The sequence below is a fragment of the Schistocerca cancellata genome, unplaced genomic scaffold, assembly GCF_023864275.1.
Source record: "Schistocerca cancellata isolate TAMUIC-IGC-003103 unplaced genomic scaffold, iqSchCanc2.1 HiC_scaffold_457, whole genome shotgun sequence".
Classification (NCBI taxonomy): Eukaryota; Metazoa; Arthropoda; class Insecta; order Orthoptera; family Acrididae; genus Schistocerca; species Schistocerca cancellata.
Window position 1 is genome coordinate 14,832 of NW_026046474.1, and position 20,013 is coordinate 34,844.

The 20,013-nt window shown below is 51.9% G+C and overlaps 14 non-coding genes across 14 annotated transcripts; all 14 read right to left on the reverse strand.

Annotated features, from left to right (window-relative positions):
* Positions 1–980: 980 nt before the first annotated feature.
* LOC126126457 (5S ribosomal RNA) lies at positions 981–1,099 on the reverse strand. The gene has a single exon (XR_007526789.1). It is a non-coding gene; the product is annotated as a 5S ribosomal RNA (ribosomal RNA).
* Positions 1,100–2,431: 1,332 nt separating this feature from the next.
* Positions 2,432–2,550, reverse strand: LOC126126458 (5S ribosomal RNA). Its single transcript, XR_007526790.1, has one exon. It is a non-coding gene; the product is annotated as a 5S ribosomal RNA (ribosomal RNA).
* A 1,332-nt stretch (positions 2,551–3,882) lies between these two features.
* Positions 3,883–4,001, reverse strand: LOC126126459 (5S ribosomal RNA). Its single transcript, XR_007526791.1, has one exon. It is a non-coding gene; the product is annotated as a 5S ribosomal RNA (ribosomal RNA).
* A 1,332-nt stretch (positions 4,002–5,333) lies between these two features.
* On the reverse strand, positions 5,334–5,452 carry LOC126126470 (5S ribosomal RNA). Its single transcript, XR_007526800.1, has one exon. It is a non-coding gene; the product is annotated as a 5S ribosomal RNA (ribosomal RNA).
* Positions 5,453–6,784: 1,332 nt separating this feature from the next.
* Positions 6,785–6,903, reverse strand: LOC126126460 (5S ribosomal RNA). Its single transcript, XR_007526792.1, has one exon. It is a non-coding gene; the product is annotated as a 5S ribosomal RNA (ribosomal RNA).
* Positions 6,904–8,235: 1,332 nt separating this feature from the next.
* Positions 8,236–8,354, reverse strand: LOC126126461 (5S ribosomal RNA). The gene has a single exon (XR_007526793.1). It is a non-coding gene; the product is annotated as a 5S ribosomal RNA (ribosomal RNA).
* A 1,333-nt stretch (positions 8,355–9,687) lies between these two features.
* Positions 9,688–9,806, reverse strand: LOC126126465 (5S ribosomal RNA). The gene has a single exon (XR_007526795.1). It is a non-coding gene; the product is annotated as a 5S ribosomal RNA (ribosomal RNA).
* Positions 9,807–11,138: 1,332 nt separating this feature from the next.
* On the reverse strand, positions 11,139–11,257 carry LOC126126466 (5S ribosomal RNA). The gene has a single exon (XR_007526796.1). It is a non-coding gene; the product is annotated as a 5S ribosomal RNA (ribosomal RNA).
* Positions 11,258–12,589: 1,332 nt separating this feature from the next.
* On the reverse strand, positions 12,590–12,708 carry LOC126126467 (5S ribosomal RNA). Its single transcript, XR_007526797.1, has one exon. It is a non-coding gene; the product is annotated as a 5S ribosomal RNA (ribosomal RNA).
* A 1,332-nt stretch (positions 12,709–14,040) lies between these two features.
* On the reverse strand, positions 14,041–14,160 carry LOC126126471 (5S ribosomal RNA). Its single transcript, XR_007526801.1, has one exon. It is a non-coding gene; the product is annotated as a 5S ribosomal RNA (ribosomal RNA).
* Positions 14,161–15,486: 1,326 nt separating this feature from the next.
* On the reverse strand, positions 15,487–15,605 carry LOC126126468 (5S ribosomal RNA). Its single transcript, XR_007526798.1, has one exon. It is a non-coding gene; the product is annotated as a 5S ribosomal RNA (ribosomal RNA).
* A 1,330-nt stretch (positions 15,606–16,935) lies between these two features.
* On the reverse strand, positions 16,936–17,054 carry LOC126126469 (5S ribosomal RNA). The gene has a single exon (XR_007526799.1). It is a non-coding gene; the product is annotated as a 5S ribosomal RNA (ribosomal RNA).
* Positions 17,055–18,385: 1,331 nt separating this feature from the next.
* Positions 18,386–18,505, reverse strand: LOC126126472 (5S ribosomal RNA). Its single transcript, XR_007526802.1, has one exon. It is a non-coding gene; the product is annotated as a 5S ribosomal RNA (ribosomal RNA).
* A 1,330-nt stretch (positions 18,506–19,835) lies between these two features.
* On the reverse strand, positions 19,836–19,954 carry LOC126126473 (5S ribosomal RNA). Its single transcript, XR_007526803.1, has one exon. It is a non-coding gene; the product is annotated as a 5S ribosomal RNA (ribosomal RNA).
* Positions 19,955–20,013: the final 59 nt, after the last annotated feature.

A 20,013-nucleotide genomic window follows, 5' to 3' on the forward strand; every position in this document is an offset into this window, starting at 1 on the left:
GCCTGACACACGCCGCGCTTCCAGATTTATGCGTAATTTGCGCGGTGCATTTGCATTCGCGCCTGTCCCCCCTCCCGTCCCGACTTGTCCCGACTTTGCTCGACTGCCGCTCGCTGCCGCTCGGGTCGCGGCCCATATGATAGCACAAGCACGAGAAACATCTGCGAGACGGGCGCGGGCCTGACCGGCGTGTCCGAGACGCCGTGGGCGGCCGTTCGGAGCTACTAGAGCAGCGCTGTGCCGTGCCGTGGAAAGGTGCGAAATCAAGCACAGAAGACACAGGCGGTTCGACAAAGCATCCATCTCTTGTTGCGACGAAAGATAAATTTTTGTTTACAAATTTGCGCATGTACACTGCTACAAAACAATAAGCCCTGACGTATTTCGCAACATTTCTGCCGCTTCATACTGTTTTGTTATTTCCAGAGACACTTTGGAAATCTTCCTTGGCACACGCTTCTTCAAACTGAGTTCCCTAATATCGTATCTGTTGCTTATTACAACAGATTTAAGTCATTGTGGAAACATCTTCGTCGCATCGGAAAGGTAGCATGAAGAGAGGGCTGGCGGGGGTGGCGACAAGAAAGCAAAATATGAAGACAGCCAGAGGTCCCAGGCAGTCACCGATCCGATTACTAACGTTGTTGTTTAACTTGGGTGATGGCTCGAGAACGGTTGATTTTTTTTTTTTTATATATATTTAGTTAGTTTTCGGAATTTAGCACTGCTACGTAACAGTAGGCTCTGACGCATTTCAAGAACACATCTGTCGATTGGTAGTGTTTTGTCATTTTCAACGAGTTCCTAGCAGTCTTCCTTCGCGCATTCTTACTCAAACCGAGTTCATTACCGTAATTTCGTATCTTACGTTTGATACAGTAGTTGAAAATGCTTGTGGAAGCATCTTTGTCACACCTGATAGTTAGTATGAAAAAGAGGCCTGGCAGGTGTAGCGACGTAAAAATGAAAAAATGAGATAGAGCCAACAGCACCCGGTGTTCCCAGGCGGTCACCCATCCAAGTACTAACCGGGCCCGATGTTGCTTAACTTCGGTGATCGGACGAGAACCGGTGTATTCAACATGGTATGGCCGTTGGCGTCCTTATACTGTAGCCGCACCACAGAAGAAGCATTCGCCTCTTCTCCCAACACACGCAATCGCTGCTTTCCGTGGCACATTTGACGCAAAGCGCGTCTTTCCACCTCGAAGGTGGCGCGGAGTGCGCGCTCGCCTCGGCGTCTCATAGGCGACTGCCGAACGTAGGTGAGACGCACAACACAGCTGCTCGATGCACCGCCTGTCATTCGTTTGGTGCGTGCGGCCTCCGACACCCGCTGGCGACGCACCTTGTTCCTGTTATCCGGCGCAGGGCTTGCGCGCGGCCGGGCGGCGGGGGGACTGCGCGGGGTGTTGCCGTGTCCTGCTGGACCGACGGAAGCTTTCTCACCTGCCTGACACACGCCGCGCTTCCAGATTTATGCGTAATTTGCGCGGTGCATTTGCATTCGCGCCTGTCCCCCCTCCCGTCCCGACTTGTCCCGACTTTGCTCGACTGCCGCTCGCTGCCGCTCGGGTCGCGGCCCATATGATAGCACAAGCACGAGAAACATCTGCGAGACGGGCGCGGGCCTGACCGGCGTGTCCGAGACGCCGTGGGCGGCCGTTCGGAGCTACTAGAGCAGCGCTGTGCCGTGCCGTGGAAAGGTGCGAAATCAAGCACAGAAGACACAGGCGGTTCGACAAAGCATCCATCTCTTGTTGCGACGAAAGATAAATTTTTGTTTACAAATTTGCGCATGTACACTGCTACAAAACAATAAGCCCTGACGTATTTCGCAACATTTCTGCCGCTTCATACTGTTTTGTTATTTCCAGAGACACTTTGGAAATCTTCCTTGGCACACGCTTCTTCAAACTGAGTTCCCTAATATCGTATCTGTTGCTTATTACAACAGATTTAAGTCATTGTGGAAACATCTTCGTCGCATCGGAAAGGTAGCATGAAGAGAGGGCTGGCGGGGGTGGCGACAAGAAAGCAAAATATGAAGACAGCCAGAGGTCCCAGGCAGTCACCGATCCGATTACTAACGTTGTTGTTTAACTTGGGTGATGGCTCGAGAACGGTTGATTTTTTTTTTTTTATATATATTTAGTTAGTTTTCGGAATTTAGCACTGCTACGTAACAGTAGGCTCTGACGCATTTCAAGAACACATCTGTCGATTGGTAGTGTTTTGTCATTTTCAACGAGTTCCTAGCAGTCTTCCTTCGCGCATTCTTACTCAAACCGAGTTCATTACCGTAATTTCGTATCTTACGTTTGATACAGTAGTTGAAAATGCTTGTGGAAGCATCTTTGTCACACCTGATAGTTAGTATGAAAAAGAGGCCTGGCAGGTGTAGCGACGTAAAAATGAAAAAATGAGATAGAGCCAACAGCACCCGGTGTTCCCAGGCGGTCACCCATCCAAGTACTAACCGGGCCCGATGTTGCTTAACTTCGGTGATCGGACGAGAACCGGTGTATTCAACATGGTATGGCCGTTGGCGTCCTTATACTGTAGCCGCACCACAGAAGAAGCATTCGCCTCTTCTCCCAACACACGCAATCGCTGCTTTCCGTGGCACATTTGACGCAAAGCGCGTCTTTCCACCTCGAAGGTGGCGCGGAGTGCGCGCTCGCCTCGGCGTCTCATAGGCGACTGCCGAACGTAGGTGAGACGCACAACACAGCTGCTCGATGCACCGCCTGTCATTCGTTTGGTGCGTGCGGCCTCCGACACCCGCTGGCGACGCACCTTGTTCCTGTTATCCGGCGCAGGGCTTGCGCGCGGCCGGGCGGCGGGGGGACTGCGCGGGGTGTTGCCGTGTCCTGCTGGACCGACGGAAGCTTTCTCACCTGCCTGACACACGCCGCGCTTCCAGATTTATGCGTAATTTGCGCGGTGCATTTGCATTCGCGCCTGTCCCCCCTCCCGTCCCGACTTGTCCCGACTTTGCTCGACTGCCGCTCGCTGCCGCTCGGGTCGCGGCCCATATGATAGCACAAGCACGAGAAACATCTGCGAGACGGGCGCGGGCCTGACCGGCGTGTCCGAGACGCCGTGGGCGGCCGTTCGGAGCTACTAGAGCAGCGCTGTGCCGTGCCGTGGAAAGGTGCGAAATCAAGCACAGAAGACACAGGCGGTTCGACAAAGCATCCATCTCTTGTTGCGACGAAAGATAAATTTTTGTTTACAAATTTGCGCATGTACACTGCTACAAAACAATAAGCCCTGACGTATTTCGCAACATTTCTGCCGCTTCATACTGTTTTGTTATTTCCAGAGACACTTTGGAAATCTTCCTTGGCACACGCTTCTTCAAACTGAGTTCCCTAATATCGTATCTGTTGCTTATTACAACAGATTTAAGTCATTGTGGAAACATCTTCGTCGCATCGGAAAGGTAGCATGAAGAGAGGGCTGGCGGGGGTGGCGACAAGAAAGCAAAATATGAAGACAGCCAGAGGTCCCAGGCAGTCACCGATCCGATTACTAACGTTGTTGTTTAACTTGGGTGATGGCTCGAGAACGGTTGATTTTTTTTTTTTTATATATATTTAGTTAGTTTTCGGAATTTAGCACTGCTACGTAACAGTAGGCTCTGACGCATTTCAAGAACACATCTGTCGATTGGTAGTGTTTTGTCATTTTCAACGAGTTCCTAGCAGTCTTCCTTCGCGCATTCTTACTCAAACCGAGTTCATTACCGTAATTTCGTATCTTACGTTTGATACAGTAGTTGAAAATGCTTGTGGAAGCATCTTTGTCACACCTGATAGTTAGTATGAAAAAGAGGCCTGGCAGGTGTAGCGACGTAAAAATGAAAAAATGAGATAGAGCCAACAGCACCCGGTGTTCCCAGGCGGTCACCCATCCAAGTACTAACCGGGCCCGATGTTGCTTAACTTCGGTGATCGGACGAGAACCGGTGTATTCAACATGGTATGGCCGTTGGCGTCCTTATACTGTAGCCGCACCACAGAAGAAGCATTCGCCTCTTCTCCCAACACACGCAATCGCTGCTTTCCGTGGCACATTTGACGCAAAGCGCGTCTTTCCACCTCGAAGGTGGCGCGGAGTGCGCGCTCGCCTCGGCGTCTCATAGGCGACTGCCGAACGTAGGTGAGACGCACAACACAGCTGCTCGATGCACCGCCTGTCATTCGTTTGGTGCGTGCGGCCTCCGACACCCGCTGGCGACGCACCTTGTTCCTGTTATCCGGCGCAGGGCTTGCGCGCGGCCGGGCGGCGCGGGGGACTGCGCGGGGTGTTGCCGTGTCCTGCTGGACCGACGGAAGCTTTCTCACCTGCCTGACACACGCCGCGCTTCCAGATTTATGCGTAATTTGCGCGGTGCATTTGCATTCGCGCCTGTCCCCCCTCCCGTCCCGACTTGTCCCGACTTTGCTCGACTGCCGCTCGCTGCCGCTCGGGTCGCGGCCCATATGATAGCACAAGCACGAGAAACATCTGCGAGACGGGCGCGGGCCTGACCGGCGTGTCCGAGACGCCGTGGGCGGCCGTTCGGAGCTACTAGAGCAGCGCTGTGCCGTGCCGTGGAAAGGTGCGAAATCAAGCACAGAAGACACAGGCGGTTCGACAAAGCATCCATCTCTTGTTGCGACGAAAGATAAATTTTTGTTTACAAATTTGCGCATGTACACTGCTACAAAACAATAAGCCCTGACGTATTTCGCAACATTTCTGCCGCTTCATACTGTTTTGTTATTTCCAGAGACACTTTGGAAATCTTCCTTGGCACACGCTTCTTCAAACTGAGTTCCCTAATATCGTATCTGTTGCTTATTACAACAGATTTAAGTCATTGTGGAAACATCTTCGTCGCATCGGAAAGGTAGCATGAAGAGAGGGCTGGCGGGGGTGGCGACAAGAAAGCAAAATATGAAGACAGCCAGAGGTCCCAGGCAGTCACCGATCCGATTACTAACGTTGTTGTTTAACTTGGGTGATGGCTCGAGAACGGTTGATTTTTTTTTTTTTATATATATTTAGTTAGTTTTCGGAATTTAGCACTGCTACGTAACAGTAGGCTCTGACGCATTTCAAGAACACATCTGTCGATTGGTAGTGTTTTGTCATTTTCAACGAGTTCCTAGCAGTCTTCCTTCGCGCATTCTTACTCAAACCGAGTTCATTACCGTAATTTCGTATCTTACGTTTGATACAGTAGTTGAAAATGCTTGTGGAAGCATCTTTGTCACACCTGATAGTTAGTATGAAAAAGAGGCCTGGCAGGTGTAGCGACGTAAAAATGAAAAAATGAGATAGACCAACAGCACCCGGTGTTCCCAGGCGGTCACCCATCCAAGTACTAACCGGGCCCGATGTTGCTTAACTTCGGTGATCGGACGAGAACCGGTGTATTCAACATGGTATGGCCGTTGGCGTCCTTATACTGTAGCCGCACCACAGAAGAAGCATTCGCCTCTTCTCCCAACACACGCAATCGCTGCTTTCCGTGGCACATTTGACGCAAAGCGCGTCTTTCCACCTCGAAGGTGGCGCGGAGTGCGCGCTCGCCTCGGCGTCTCATAGGCGACTGCCGAACGTAGGTGAGACGCACAACACAGCTGCTCGATGCACCGCCTGTCATTCGTTTGGTGCGTGCGGCCTCCGACACCCGCTGGCGACGCACCTTGTTCCTGTTATCCGGCGCAGGGCTTGCGCGCGGCCGGGCGGCGGGGGGACTGCGCGGGGTGTTGCCGTGTCCTGCTGGACCGACGGAAGCTTTCTCACCTGCCTGACACACGCCGCGCTTCCAGATTTATGCGTAATTTGCGCGGTGCATTTGCATTCGCGCCTGTCCCCCCTCCCGTCCCGACTTGTCCCGACTTTGCTCGACTGCCGCTCGCTGCCGCTCGGGTCGCGGCCCATATGATAGCACAAGCACGAGAAACATCTGCGAGACGGGCGCGGGCCTGACCGGCGTGTCCGAGACGCCGTGGGCGGCCGTTCGGAGCTACTAGAGCAGCGCTGTGCCGTGCCGTGGAAAGGTGCGAAATCAAGCACAGAAGACACAGGCGGTTCGACAAAGCATCCATCTCTTGTTGCGACGAAAGATAAATTTTTGTTTACAAATTTGCGCATGTACACTGCTACAAAACAATAAGCCCTGACGTATTTCGCAACATTTCTGCCGCTTCATACTGTTTTGTTATTTCCAGAGACACTTTGGAAATCTTCCTTGGCACACGCTTCTTCAAACTGAGTTCCCTAATATCGTATCTGTTGCTTATTACAACAGATTTAAGTCATTGTGGAAACATCTTCGTCGCATCGGAAAGGTAGCATGAAGAGAGGGCTGGCGGGGGTGGCGACAAGAAAGCAAAATATGAAGACAGCCAGAGGTCCCAGGCAGTCACCGATCCGATTACTAACGTTGTTGTTTAACTTGGGTGATGGCTCGAGAACGGTTGATTTTTTTTTTTTTATATATATTTAGTTAGTTTTCGGAATTTAGCACTGCTACGTAACAGTAGGCTCTGACGCATTTCAAGAACACATCTGTCGATTGGTAGTGTTTTGTCATTTTCAACGAGTTCCTAGCAGTCTTCCTTCGCGCATTCTTACTCAAACCGAGTTCATTACCGTAATTTCGTATCTTACGTTTGATACAGTAGTTGAAAATGCTTGTGGAAGCATCTTTGTCACACCTGATAGTTAGTATGAAAAAGAGGCCTGGCAGGTGTAGCGACGTAAAAATGAAAAAATGAGATAGAGCCAACAGCACCCGGTGTTCCCAGGCGGTCACCCATCCAAGTACTAACCGGGCCCGATGTTGCTTAACTTCGGTGATCGGACGAGAACCGGTGTATTCAACATGGTATGGCCGTTGGCGTCCTTATACTGTAGCCGCACCACAGAAGAAGCATTCGCCTCTTCTCCCAACACACGCAATCGCTGCTTTCCGTGGCACATTTGACGCAAAGCGCGTCTTTCCACCTCGAAGGTGGCGCGGAGTGCGCGCTCGCCTCGGCGTCTCATAGGCGACTGCCGAACGTAGGTGAGACGCACAACACAGCTGCTCGATGCACCGCCTGTCATTCGTTTGGTGCGTGCGGCCTCCGACACCCGCTGGCGACGCACCTTGTTCCTGTTATCCGGCGCAGGGCTTGCGCGCGGCCGGGCGGCGGGGGGACTGCGCGGGGTGTTGCCGTGTCCTGCTGGACCGACGGAAGCTTTCTCACCTGCCTGACACACGCCGCGCTTCCAGATTTATGCGTAATTTGCGCGGTGCATTTGCATTCGCGCCTGTCCCCCCTCCCGTCCCGACTTGTCCCGACTTTGCTCGACTGCCGCTCGCTGCCGCTCGGGTCGCGGCCCATATGATAGCACAAGCACGAGAAACATCTGCGAGACGGGCGCGGGCCTGACCGGCGTGTCCGAGACGCCGTGGGCGGCCGTTCGGAGCTACTAGAGCAGCGCTGTGCCGTGCCGTGGAAAGGTGCGAAATCAAGCACAGAAGACACAGGCGGTTCGACAAAGCATCCATCTCTTGTTGCGACGAAAGATAAATTTTTGTTTACAAATTTGCGCATGTACACTGCTACAAAACAATAAGCCCTGACGTATTTCGCAACATTTCTGCCGCTTCATACTGTTTTGTTATTTCCAGAGACACTTTGGAAATCTTCCTTGGCACACGCTTCTTCAAACTGAGTTCCCTAATATCGTATCTGTTGCTTATTACAACAGATTTAAGTCATTGTGGAAACATCTTCGTCGCATCGGAAAGGTAGCATGAAGAGAGGGCTGGCGGGGGTGGCGACAAGAAAGCAAAATATGAAGACAGCCAGAGGTCCCAGGCAGTCACCGATCCGATTACTAACGTTGTTGTTTAACTTGGGTGATGGCTCGAGAACGGTTGATTTTTTTTTTTTTATATATATTTAGTTAGTTTTCGGAATTTAGCACTGCTACGTAACAGTAGGCTCTGACGCATTTCAAGAACACATCTGTCGATTGGTAGTGTTTTGTCATTTTCAACGAGTTCCTAGCAGTCTTCCTTCGCGCATTCTTACTCAAACCGAGTTCATTACCGTAATTTCGTATCTTACGTTTGATACAGTAGTTGAAAATGCTTGTGGAAGCATCTTTGTCACACCTGATAGTTAGTATGAAAAAGAGGCCTGGCAGGTGTAGCGACGTAAAAATGAAAAAATGAGATAGAGCCAACAGCACCCGGTGTTCCCAGGCGGTCACCCATCCAAGTACTAACCGGGCCCGATGTTGCTTAACTTCGGTGATCGGACGAGAACCGGTGTATTCAACATGGTATGGCCGTTGGCGTCCTTATACTGTAGCCGCACCACAGAAGAAGCATTCGCCTCTTCTCCCAACACACGCAATCGCTGCTTTCCGTGGCACATTTGACGCAAAGCGCGTCTTTCCACCTCGAAGGTGGCGCGGAGTGCGCGCTCGCCTCGGCGTCTCATAGGCGACTGCCGAACGTAGGTGAGACGCACAACACAGCTGCTCGATGCACCGCCTGTCATTCGTTTGGTGCGTGCGGCCTCCGACACCCGCTGGCGACGCACCTTGTTCCTGTTATCCGGCGCAGGGCTTGCGCGCGGCCGGGCGGCGGGGGGACTGCGCGGGGTGTTGCCGTGTCCTGCTGGACCGACGGAAGCTTTCTCACCTGCCTGACACACGCCGCGCTTCCAGATTTATGCGTAATTTGCGCGGTGCATTTGCATTCGCGCCTGTCCCCCCTCCCGTCCCGACTTGTCCCGACTTTGCTCGACTGCCGCTCGCTGCCGCTCGGGTCGCGGCCCATATGATAGCACAAGCACGAGAAACATCTGCGAGACGGGCGCGGGCCTGACCGGCGTGTCCGAGACGCCGTGGGCGGCCGTTCGGAGCTACTAGAGCAGCGCTGTGCCGTGCCGTGGAAAGGTGCGAAATCAAGCACAGAAGACACAGGCGGTTCGACAAAGCATCCATCTCTTGTTGCGACGAAAGATAAATTTTTGTTTACAAATTTGCGCATGTACACTGCTACAAAACAATAAGCCCTGACGTATTTCGCAACATTTCTGCCGCTTCATACTGTTTTGTTATTTCCAGAGACACTTTGGAAATCTTCCTTGGCACACGCTTCTTCAAACTGAGTTCCCTAATATCGTATCTGTTGCTTATTACAACAGATTTAAGTCATTGTGGAAACATCTTCGTCGCATCGGAAAGGTAGCATGAAGAGAGGGCTGGCGGGGGTGGCGACAAGAAAGCAAAATATGAAGACAGCCAGAGGTCCCAGGCAGTCACCGATCCGATTACTAACGTTGTTGTTTAACTTGGGTGATGGCTCGAGAACGGTTGATTTTTTTTTTTTTATATATATTTAGTTAGTTTTCGGAATTTAGCACTGCTACGTAACAGTAGGCTCTGACGCATTTCAAGAACACATCTGTCGATTGGTAGTGTTTTGTCATTTTCAACGAGTTCCTAGCAGTCTTCCTTCGCGCATTCTTACTCAAACCGAGTTCATTACCGTAATTTCGTATCTTACGTTTGATACAGTAGTTGAAAATGCTTGTGGAAGCATCTTTGTCACACCTGATAGTTAGTATGAAAAAGAGGCCTGGCAGTGTGTAGCGACGTAAAAATGAAAAAATGAGATAGAGCCAACAGCACCCGGTGTTCCCAGGCGGTCACCCATCCAAGTACTAACCGGGCCCGATGTTGCTTAACTTCGGTGATCGGACGAGAACCGGTGTATTCAACATGGTATGGCCGTTGGCGTCCTTATACTGTAGCCGCACCACAGAAGAAGCATTCGCCTCTTCTCCCAACACACGCAATCGCTGCTTTCCGTGGCACATTTGACGCAAAGCGCGTCTTTCCACCTCGAAGGTGGCGCGGAGTGCGCGCTCGCCTCGGCGTCTCATAGGCGACTGCCGAACGTAGGTGAGACGCACAACACAGCTGCTCGATGCACCGCCTGTCATTCGTTTGGTGCGTGCGGCCTCCGACACCCGCTGGCGACGCACCTTGTTCCTGTTATCCGGCGCAGGGCTTGCGCGCGGCCGGGCGGCGGGGGGACTGCGCGGGGTGTTGCCGTGTCCTGCTGGACCGACGGAAGCTTTCTCACCTGCCTGACACACGCCGCGCTTCCAGATTTATGCGTAATTTGCGCGGTGCATTTGCATTCGCGCCTGTCCCCCCTCCCGTCCCGACTTGTCCCGACTTTGCTCGACTGCCGCTCGCTGCCGCTCGGGTCGCGGCCCATATGATAGCACAAGCACGAGAAACATCTGCGAGACGGGCGCGGGCCTGACCGGCGTGTCCGAGACGCCGTGGGCGGCCGTTCGGAGCTACTAGAGCAGCGCTGTGCCGTGCCGTGGAAAGGTGCGAAATCAAGCACAGAAGACACAGGCGGTTCGACAAAGCATCCATCTCTTGTTGCGACGAAAGATAAATTTTTGTTTACAAATTTGCGCATGTACACTGCTACAAAACAATAAGCCCTGACGTATTTCGCAACATTTCTGCCGCTTCATACTGTTTTGTTATTTCCAGAGACACTTTGGAAATCTTCCTTGGCACACGCTTCTTCAAACTGAGTTCCCTAATATCGTATCTGTTGCTTATTACAACAGATTTAAGTCATTGTGGAAACATCTTCGTCGCATCGGAAAGGTAGCATGAAGAGAGGGCTGGCGGGGGTGGCGACAAGAAAGCAAAATATGAAGACAGCCAGAGGTCCCAGGCAGTCACCGATCCGATTACTAACGTTGTTGTTTAACTTGGGTGATGGCTCGAGAACGGTTGATTTTTTTTTTTTTATATATATTTAGTTAGTTTTCGGAATTTAGCACTGCTACGTAACAGTAGGCTCTGACGCATTTCAAGAACACATCTGTCGATTGGTAGTGTTTTGTCATTTTCAACGAGTTCCTAGCAGTCTTCCTTCGCGCATTCTTACTCAAACCGAGTTCATTACCGTAATTTCGTATCTTACGTTTGATACAGTAGTTGAAAATGCTTGTGGAAGCATCTTTGTCACACCTGATAGTTAGTATGAAAAAGAGGCCTGGCAGGTGTAGCGACGTAAAAATGAAAAAATGAGATAGAGCCAACAGCACCCGGTGTTCCCAGGCGGTCACCCATCCAAGTACTAACCGGGCCCGATGTTGCTTAACTTCGGTGATCGGACGAGAACCGGTGTATTCAACATGGTATGGCCGTTGGCGTCCTTATACTGTAGCCGCACCACAGAAGAAGCATTCGCCTCTTCTCCCAACACACGCAATCGCTGCTTTCCGTGGCACATTTGACGCAAAGCGCGTCTTTCCACCTCGAAGGTGGCGCGGAGTGCGCGCTCGCCTCGGCGTCTCATAGGCGACTGCCGAACGTAGGTGAGACGCACAACACAGCTGCTCGATGCACCGCCTGTCATTCGTTTGGTGCGTGCGGCCTCCGACACCCGCTGGCGACGCACCTTGTTCCTGTTATCCGGCGCAGGGCTTGCGCGCGGCCGGGCGGCGGGGGGACTGCGCGGGGTGTTGCCGTGTCCTGCTGGACCGACGGAAGCTTTCTCACCTGCCTGACACACGCCGCGCTTCCAGATTTATGCGTAATTTGCGCGGTGCATTTGCATTCGCGCCTGTCCCCCCTCCCGTCCCGACTTGTCCCGACTTTGCTCGACTGCCGCTCGCTGCCGCTCGGGTCGCGGCCCATATGATAGCACAAGCACGAGAAACATCTGCGAGACGGGCGCGGGCCTGACCGGCGTGTCCGAGACGCCGTGGGCGGCCGTTCGGAGCTACTAGAGCAGCGCTGTGCCGTGCCGTGGAAAGGTGCGAAATCAAGCACAGAAGACACAGGCGGTTCGACAAAGCATCCATCTCTTGTTGCGACGAAAGATAAATTTTTGTTTACAAATTTGCGCATGTACACTGCTACAAAACAATAAGCCCTGACGTATTTCGCAACATTTCTGCCGCTTCATACTGTTTTGTTATTTCCAGAGACACTTTGGAAATCTTCCTTGGCACACGCTTCTTCAAACTGAGTTCCCTAATATCGTATCTGTTGCTTATTACAACAGATTTAAGTCATTGTGGAAACATCTTCGTCGCATCGGAAAGGTAGCATGAAGAGAGGGCTGGCGGGGGTGGCGACAAGAAAGCAAAATATGAAGACAGCCAGAGGTCCCAGGCAGTCACCGATCCGATTACTAACGTTGTTGTTTAACTTGGGTGATGGCTCGAGAACGGTTGATTTTTTTTTTTTTATATATATTTAGTTAGTTTTCGGAATTTAGCACTGCTACGTAACAGTAGGCTCTGACGCATTTCAAGAACACATCTGTCGATTGGTAGTGTTTTGTCATTTTCAACGAGTTCCTAGCAGTCTTCCTTCGCGCATTCTTACTCAAACCGAGTTCATTACCGTAATTTCGTATCTTACGTTTGATACAGTAGTTGAAAATGCTTGTGGAAGCATCTTTGTCACACCTGATAGTTAGTATGAAAAAGAGGCCTGGCAGGTGTAGCGACGTAAAAATGAAAAAATGAGATAGAGCCAACAGCACCCGGTGTTCCCAGGCGGTCACCCATCCAAGTACTAACCGGGCCCGATGTTGCTTAACTTCGGTGATCGGACGAGAACCGGTGTATTCAACATGGTATGGCCGTTGGCGTCCTTATACTGTAGCCGCACCACAGAAGAAGCATTCGCCTCTTCTCCCAACACACGCAATCGCTGCTTTCCGTGGCACATTTGACGCAAAGCGCGTCTTTCCACCTCGAAGGTGGCGCGGAGTGCGCGCTCGCCTCGGCGTCTCATAGGCGACTGCCGAACGTAGGTGAGACGCACAACACAGCTGCTCGATGCACCGCCTGTCATTCGTTTGGTGCGTGCGGCCTCCGACACCCGCTGGCGACGCACCTTGTTCCTGTTATCCGGCGCAGGGCTTGCGCGCGGCCGGGCGGCGGGGGGACTGCGCGGGGTGTTGCCGTGTCCTGCTGGACCGACGGAAGCTTTCTCACCTGCCTGACACACGCCGCGCTTCCAGATTTATGGCGTAATTTGCGCGGTGCATTTGCATTCGCGCCTGTCCCCCCTCCCGTCCCGACTTGTCCCGACTTTGCTCGACTGCCGCTCGCTGCCGCTCGGGTCGCGGCCCATATGATAGCACAAGCACGAGAAACATCTGCGAGACGGGCGCGGGCCTGACCGGCGTGTCCGAGACGCCGTGGGCGGCCGTTCGGAGCTACTAGAGCAGCGCTGTGCCGTGCCGTGGAAAGGTGCGAAATCAAGCACAGAAGACACAGGCGGTTCGACAAAGCATCCATCTCTTGTTGCGACGAAAGATAAATTTTTGTTTACAAATTTGCGCATGTACACTGCTACAAAACAATAAGCCCTGACGTATTTCGCAACATTTCTGCCGCTTCATACTGTTTTGTTATTTCCAGAGACACTTTGGAAATCTTCCTTGGCACACGCTTCTTCAAACTGAGTTCCCTAATATCGTATCTGTTGCTTATTACAACAGATTTAAGTCATTGTGGAAACATCTTCGTCGCATCGGAAAGGTAGCAATGAAGAGAGGGCTGGCGGGGGTGGCGACAAGAAAGCAAAATATGAAGACAGCCAGAGGTCCCAGGCAGTCACCGATCCGATTACTAACGTTGTTGTTTAACTTGGGTGATGGCTCGAGAACGGTTGATTTTTTTTTTTTATATATATTTAGTTAGTTTTCGGAATTTAGCACTGCTACGTAACAGTAGGCTCTGACGCATTTCAAGAACACATCTGTCGATTGGTAGTGTTTTGTCATTTTCAACGAGTTCCTAGCAGTCTTCCTTCGCGCATTCTTACTCAAACCGAGTTCATTACCGTAATTTCGTATCTTACGTTTGATACAGTAGTTGAAAATGCTTGTGGAAGCATCTTTGTCACACCTGATAGTTAGTATGAAAAGAGGCCTGGCAGGTGTAGCGACGTAAAAATGAAAAAATGAGATAGAGCCAACAGCACCCGGTGTTCCCAGGCGGTCACCCATCCAAGTACTAACCGGGCCCGATGTTGCTTAACTCTCGGTGATCGGACGAGAACCGGTGTATTCAACATGGTATGGCCGTTGGCGTCCTTATACTGTAGCCGCACCACAGAAGAAGCATTCGCCTCTTCTCCCAACACACGCAATCGCTGCTTTCCGTGCACATTTGACGCAAAGCGCGTCTTTCCACCTCGAAGGTGGCGCGGAGTGCGCGCTCGCCTCGGCGTCTCATAGGCGACTGCCGAACGTAGGTGAGACGCACAACACAGCTGCTCGATGCACCGCCTGTCATTCGTTTGGTGCGTGCGGCCTCCGACACCCGCTGGCGACGCACCTTGTTCCTGTTATCCGGCGCAGGGCTTGCGCGCGGCCGGGCGGCGGGGGGACTGCGCGGGGTGTTGCCGTGTCCTGCTGGACCGACGGAAGCTTCTCACCTGCCTGACACACGCCGCGCTTCCAGATTTATGCGTAATTTGCGCGGTGCATTTGCATTCGCGCCTGTCCCCCCTCCCGTCCCGACTTGTCCCGACTTTGCTCGACTGCCGCTCGCTGCCGCTCGGGTCGCGGCCCATATGATAGCACAAGCACGAGAAACATCTGCGAGACGGGCGCGGGCCTGACCGGCGTGTCCGAGACGCCGTGGGCGGCCGTTCGGAGCTACTAGAGCAGCGCTGTGCCGTGCCGTGGAAAGGTGCGAAATCAAGCACAGAAGACACAGGCGGTTCGACAAAGCATCCATCTCTTGTTGCGACGAAAGATAAATTTTTGTTTACAAATTTGCGCATGTACACTGCTACAAAACAATAAGCCCTGACGTATTTCGCAACATTTCTGCCGCTTCATACTGTTTTGTTATTTCCAGAGACACTTTGGAAATCTTCCTTGGCACACGCTTCTTCAAACTGAGTTCCCTAATATCGTATCTGTTGCTTATTACAACAGATTTAAGTCATTGTGGAAACATCTTCGTCGCATCGGAAAGGTAGCATGAAGAGAGGGCTGGCGGGGTGGCGACAAGAAAGCAAAATATGAAGACAGCCAGAGGTCCCAGGCAGTCACCGATCCGATTACTAACGTTGTTGTTTAACTTGGGTGATGGCTCGAGAACGGTTGATTTTTTTTTTTTATATATATTTAGTTAGTTTTCGGAATTTAGCACTGCTACGTAACAGTAGGCTCTGACGCATTTCAAGAACACATCTGTCGATTGGTAGTGTTTTGTCATTTTCAACGAGTTCCTAGCAGTCTTCCTTCGCGCATTCTTACTCAAACCGAGTTCATTACCGTAATTTCGTATCTTACGTTGATACAGTAGTTGAAAATGCTTGTGGAAGCATCTTTGTCACACCTGATAGTTAGTATGAAAAAGAGGCCTGGCAGGTGTAGCGACGTAAAATGAAAAAATGAGATAGAGCCAACAGCACCCGGTGTTCCCAGGCGGTCACCCATCCAAGTACTAACCGGGCCCGATGTTGCTTAACTTCGGTGATCGGACGAGAACCGGTGTATTCAACATGGTATGGCCGTTGGCGTCCTTATACTGTAGCCGCACCACAGAAGAAGCATTCGCCTCTTCTCCCAACACACGCAATCGCTGCTTTCCGTGGCACATTTGACGCAAAGCGCGTCTTTCCACCTCGAAGTGGGGCGCGGAGTGCGCGCTCGCCTCGGCGTCTCATAGGCGACTGCCGAACGTAGGTGAGACGCACAACACAGCTGCTCGATGCACCGCCTGTCATTCGTTTGGTGCGTGCGGCCGTCCGACACCCGCTGGCGACGCACCTTGTTCCTGTTATCCGGCGCAGGGCTTGCGCGCGGCCGGGCGGCGGGGGGACTGCGCGGGGTGTTGCCGTGTCCTGCTGGACCGACGGAAGCTTTCTCACCTGCCTGACACACGCCGCGCTTCCAGATTTATGCGTAATTTGCGCGGTGCATTTGCATTCGCGCCTGTCCCCCCTCCCGTCCCGACTTGTCCCGACTTTGCTCGACTGCCGCTCGCTGCCGCTCGGGTCGCGGCCCATATGATAGCACAAGCACGAGAAACATCTGCGAGACGGGCGCGGGCCTGACCGGCGTGTCCGAGACGCCGTGGGCGGCCGTTCGGAGCTACTAGAGCAGCGCTGTGCCGTGCCGTGGAAAGGTGCGAAATCAAGCACAGAAGACACAGGCGGTTCGACAAAGCATCCATCTCTTGTTGCGACGAAAGATAAATTTTTGTTTACAAATTTGCGCATGTACACTGCTACAAAACAATAAGCCCTGACGTATTTCGCAACATTTCTGCCGCTTCATACTGTTTTGTTATTTCCAGAGACACTTTGGAAATCTTCCTTGGCACACGCTTCTTCAAACTGAGTTCCCTAATATCGTATCTGTTGCTTATTACAACAGATTTAAGTCATTGTGGAAACATCTTCGTCGCATCGGAAGGTAGCATGAAGAGAGGGCTGGCGGGGGTGGCGACAAGAAGCAAAATATGAAGACAGCCAGAGGTCCCAGGCAGTCACCGATCCGATTACTAACGTTGTTGTTTAACTTGGGTGATGGCTCGAGAACGGTTGATTTTTTTTTTTATATATATTTAGTTAGTTTTCGGAATTTAGCACTGCTACGTAACAGTAGGCTCTGACGCATTTCAAGAAGACATCTGTCGATTGGTAGTGTTTTGTCATTTTCAACGAGTTCCTAGCAGTCTTCCTTCGCGCATTCTTACTCAAACCGAGTTCATTACCGTAATTTCGTATCTTACGTTTGATACAGTAGTTGAAAATGCTTGTGGAAGCATCTTTGTCACACCTGATAGTTAGTATGAAAAAGAGGCCTGGCAGGTGTAGCGACGTAAAAATGAAAAAATGAGATAGAGCCAACAGCACCCGGTGTTCCCAGGCGGTCACCCATCCAAGTACTAACCGGGCCCGATGTTGCTTAACTTCGGTGATCGGACGAGAACCGGTGTATTCAACATGGTATGGCCGTTGGCGTCCTTATACTGTAGCCGCACCACAGAAGAAGCATTCGCCTCTTCTCCCAACACACGCAATCGCTGCTTTCCGTGGCACATTTGACGCAAAGCGCGTCTTTCACCTCGAAGGTGGCGCGGAGTGCGCGCTCGCCTCGGCGTCTCATAGGCGACTGCCGAACGTAGGTGAGACGCACAACACAGCTGCTCGATGCACCGCCTGTCATTCGTTTGGTGCGTGCGGCCTCCGACACCCGCTGGCGACGCACCTTGTTCCTGTTATCCGGCGCAGGGCTTGCGCGCGGCCGGGCGGCGGGGGGACTGCGCGGGGTGTTGCCGTGTCCTGCTGGACCGACGGAAGCTTTCTCACCTGCCTGACACACGCCGCGCTTCCAGATTTATGCGTAATTTGCGCGGTGCATTTGCATTCGCGCCTGTCCCCCCTCCCGTCCCGACTTGTCCCGACTTTGCTCGACTGCCGCTCGCTGCCGCTCGGGTCGCGGCCCATATGATAGCACAAGCACGAGAAACATCTGCGAGACGGGCGCGGGCCTGACCGGCGTGTCCGAGACGCCGTGGGCGGCCGTTCGGAGCTACTAGAGCAGCGCTGTGCCGTGCCGTGGAAAGGTGCGAAATCAAGCACAGAAGACACAGGCGGTTCGACAAAGCATCCATCTCTTGTTGCGACGAAAGATAAATTTTTGTTTACAAATTTGCGCATGTACACTGCTACAAAACAATAAGCCCTGACGTATTTCGCAACATTTCTGCCGCTTCATACTGTTTTGTTATTTCCAGAGACACTTTGGAAATCTTCCTTGGCACACGCTTCTTCAAACTGAGTTCCCTAATATCGTATCTGTTGCTTATTACAACAGATTTAAGTCATTGTGGAAACATCTTCGTCGCATCGGAAAGGTAGCATGAAGAGAGGGCTGGCGGGGGTGGCGACAAGAAAGCAAAATATGAAGACAGCCAGAGGTCCCAGGCAGTCACCGATCCGATTACTAACGTTGTTGTTTAACTTGGGTGATGGCTCGAGAACGGTTGATTTTTTTTTTTTTATATATATTTAGTTAGTTTTCGGAATTTAGCACTGCTACGTAACAGTAGGCTCCTGACGCATTTCAAGAACACATCTGTCGATTGTAGTGTTTTGTCATTTTCAACGAGTTCCTAGCAGTCTTCCTTCGCGCATTCTTACTCAAACCGAGTTCATTACCGTAATTTCGTATCTTACGTTTGATACAGTAGTTGAAAATGCTTGTGGAAGCATCTTTGTCACACCTGATAGTTAGTATGAAAAAGAGGCCTGGCAGGTGTAGCGACGTAAAAATGAAAAAATGAGATAGAGCCAACAGCACCCGGTGTTCCCAGGGCGGTCACCCATCCAAGTACTAACCGGGCCCGATGTTGCTTAACTTCGGTGATCGGACGAGAACCGGTGTATTCAACATGGTATGGCCGTTGGCGTCCTTATACTGTAGCCGCACCACAGAAGAAGCATTCGCCTCTTCTCCCAACACACGCAATCGCTGCTTTCCGTGGCACATTTGACGCAAAGCGCGTCTTTCCACCTCGAAGGTGGCGCGGAGTGCGCGCTCGCCTCGGCGTCTCATAGGCGACTGCCGAACGTAGGTGAGACGCACAACACAGCTGCTCGATGCACCGCCTGTCATTCGTTTGGTGCGTGCGGCCTCCGACACCCGCTGGCGACGCACCTTGTTCCTGTTATCCGGCGCAGGGCTTGCGCGCGGCCGGGCGGCGGGGGGACTGCGCGGGGTGTTGCCGTGTCCTGCTGGACCGACGGAAGCTTTCTCACCTGCCTGACACACGCCGCGCTTCCAGATTTATGCGTAATTTGCGCGGTGCATTTGCATTCGCGCCTGTCCCCCCTCCCGTCCCGACTTGTCCCGACTTTGCTCGACTGCCGCTCGCTGCCGCTCGGGTCGCGGCCCATATGATAGCACAAGCACGAGAAACATCTGCGAGACGGGCGCGGGCCTGACCGGCGTGTCCGAGACGCCGTGGGCGGCCGTTCGGAGCTACTAGAGCAGCGCTGTGCCGTGCCGTGGAAAGGTGCGAAATCAAGCACAGAAGACACAGGCGGTTCGACAAAGCATCCATCTCTTGTTGCGACGAAAGATAAATTTTTGTTTACAAATTTGCGCATGTACACTGCTACAAAACAATAAGCCCTGACGTATTTCGCAACATTTCTGCCGCTTCATACTGTTTTGTTATTTCCAGAGACACTTTGGAAATCTTCCTTGGCACACGCTTCTTCAAACTGAGTTCCCTAATATCGTATCTGTTGCTTATTACAACAGATTTAAGTCATTGTGGAAACATCTTCGTCGCATCGGAAAGGTAGCATGAAGAGAGGGCTGGCGGGGGTGGCGACAAGAAAGCAAAATATGAAGACAGCCAGAGGTCCCAGGCAGTCACCGATCCGATTACTAACGTTGTTGTTTAACTTGGGTGATGGCTCGAGAACGGTTGATTTTTTTTTTTATATATATTTAGTTAGTTTTCGGAATTTAGCACTGCTACGTAACAGTAGGCTCTGACGCATTTCAAGAAGACATCTGTCGATTGGTAGTGTTTTGTCATTTTCAACGAGTTCCTAGCAGTCTTCCTTCGCGCATTCTTACTCAAACCGAGTTCATTACCGTAATTTCGTATCTTACGTTTGATACAGTAGTTGAAAATGCTTGTGGAAGCATCTTTGTCACACCTGATAGTTAGTATGAAAAAGAGGCCTGGCAGGTGTAGCGACGTAAAAATGAAAAAATGAGATAGAGCCAACAGCACCCGGTGTTCCCAGGCGGTCACCCATCCAAGTACTAACCGGGCCCGATGTTGCTTAACTTCGGTGATCGGACGAGAACCGGTGTATTCAACATGGTATGGCCGTTGCGTCCTTATACTGTAGCCGCACCACAGAAGAAGCATTCGCCTCTTCTCCAACACACGCAAT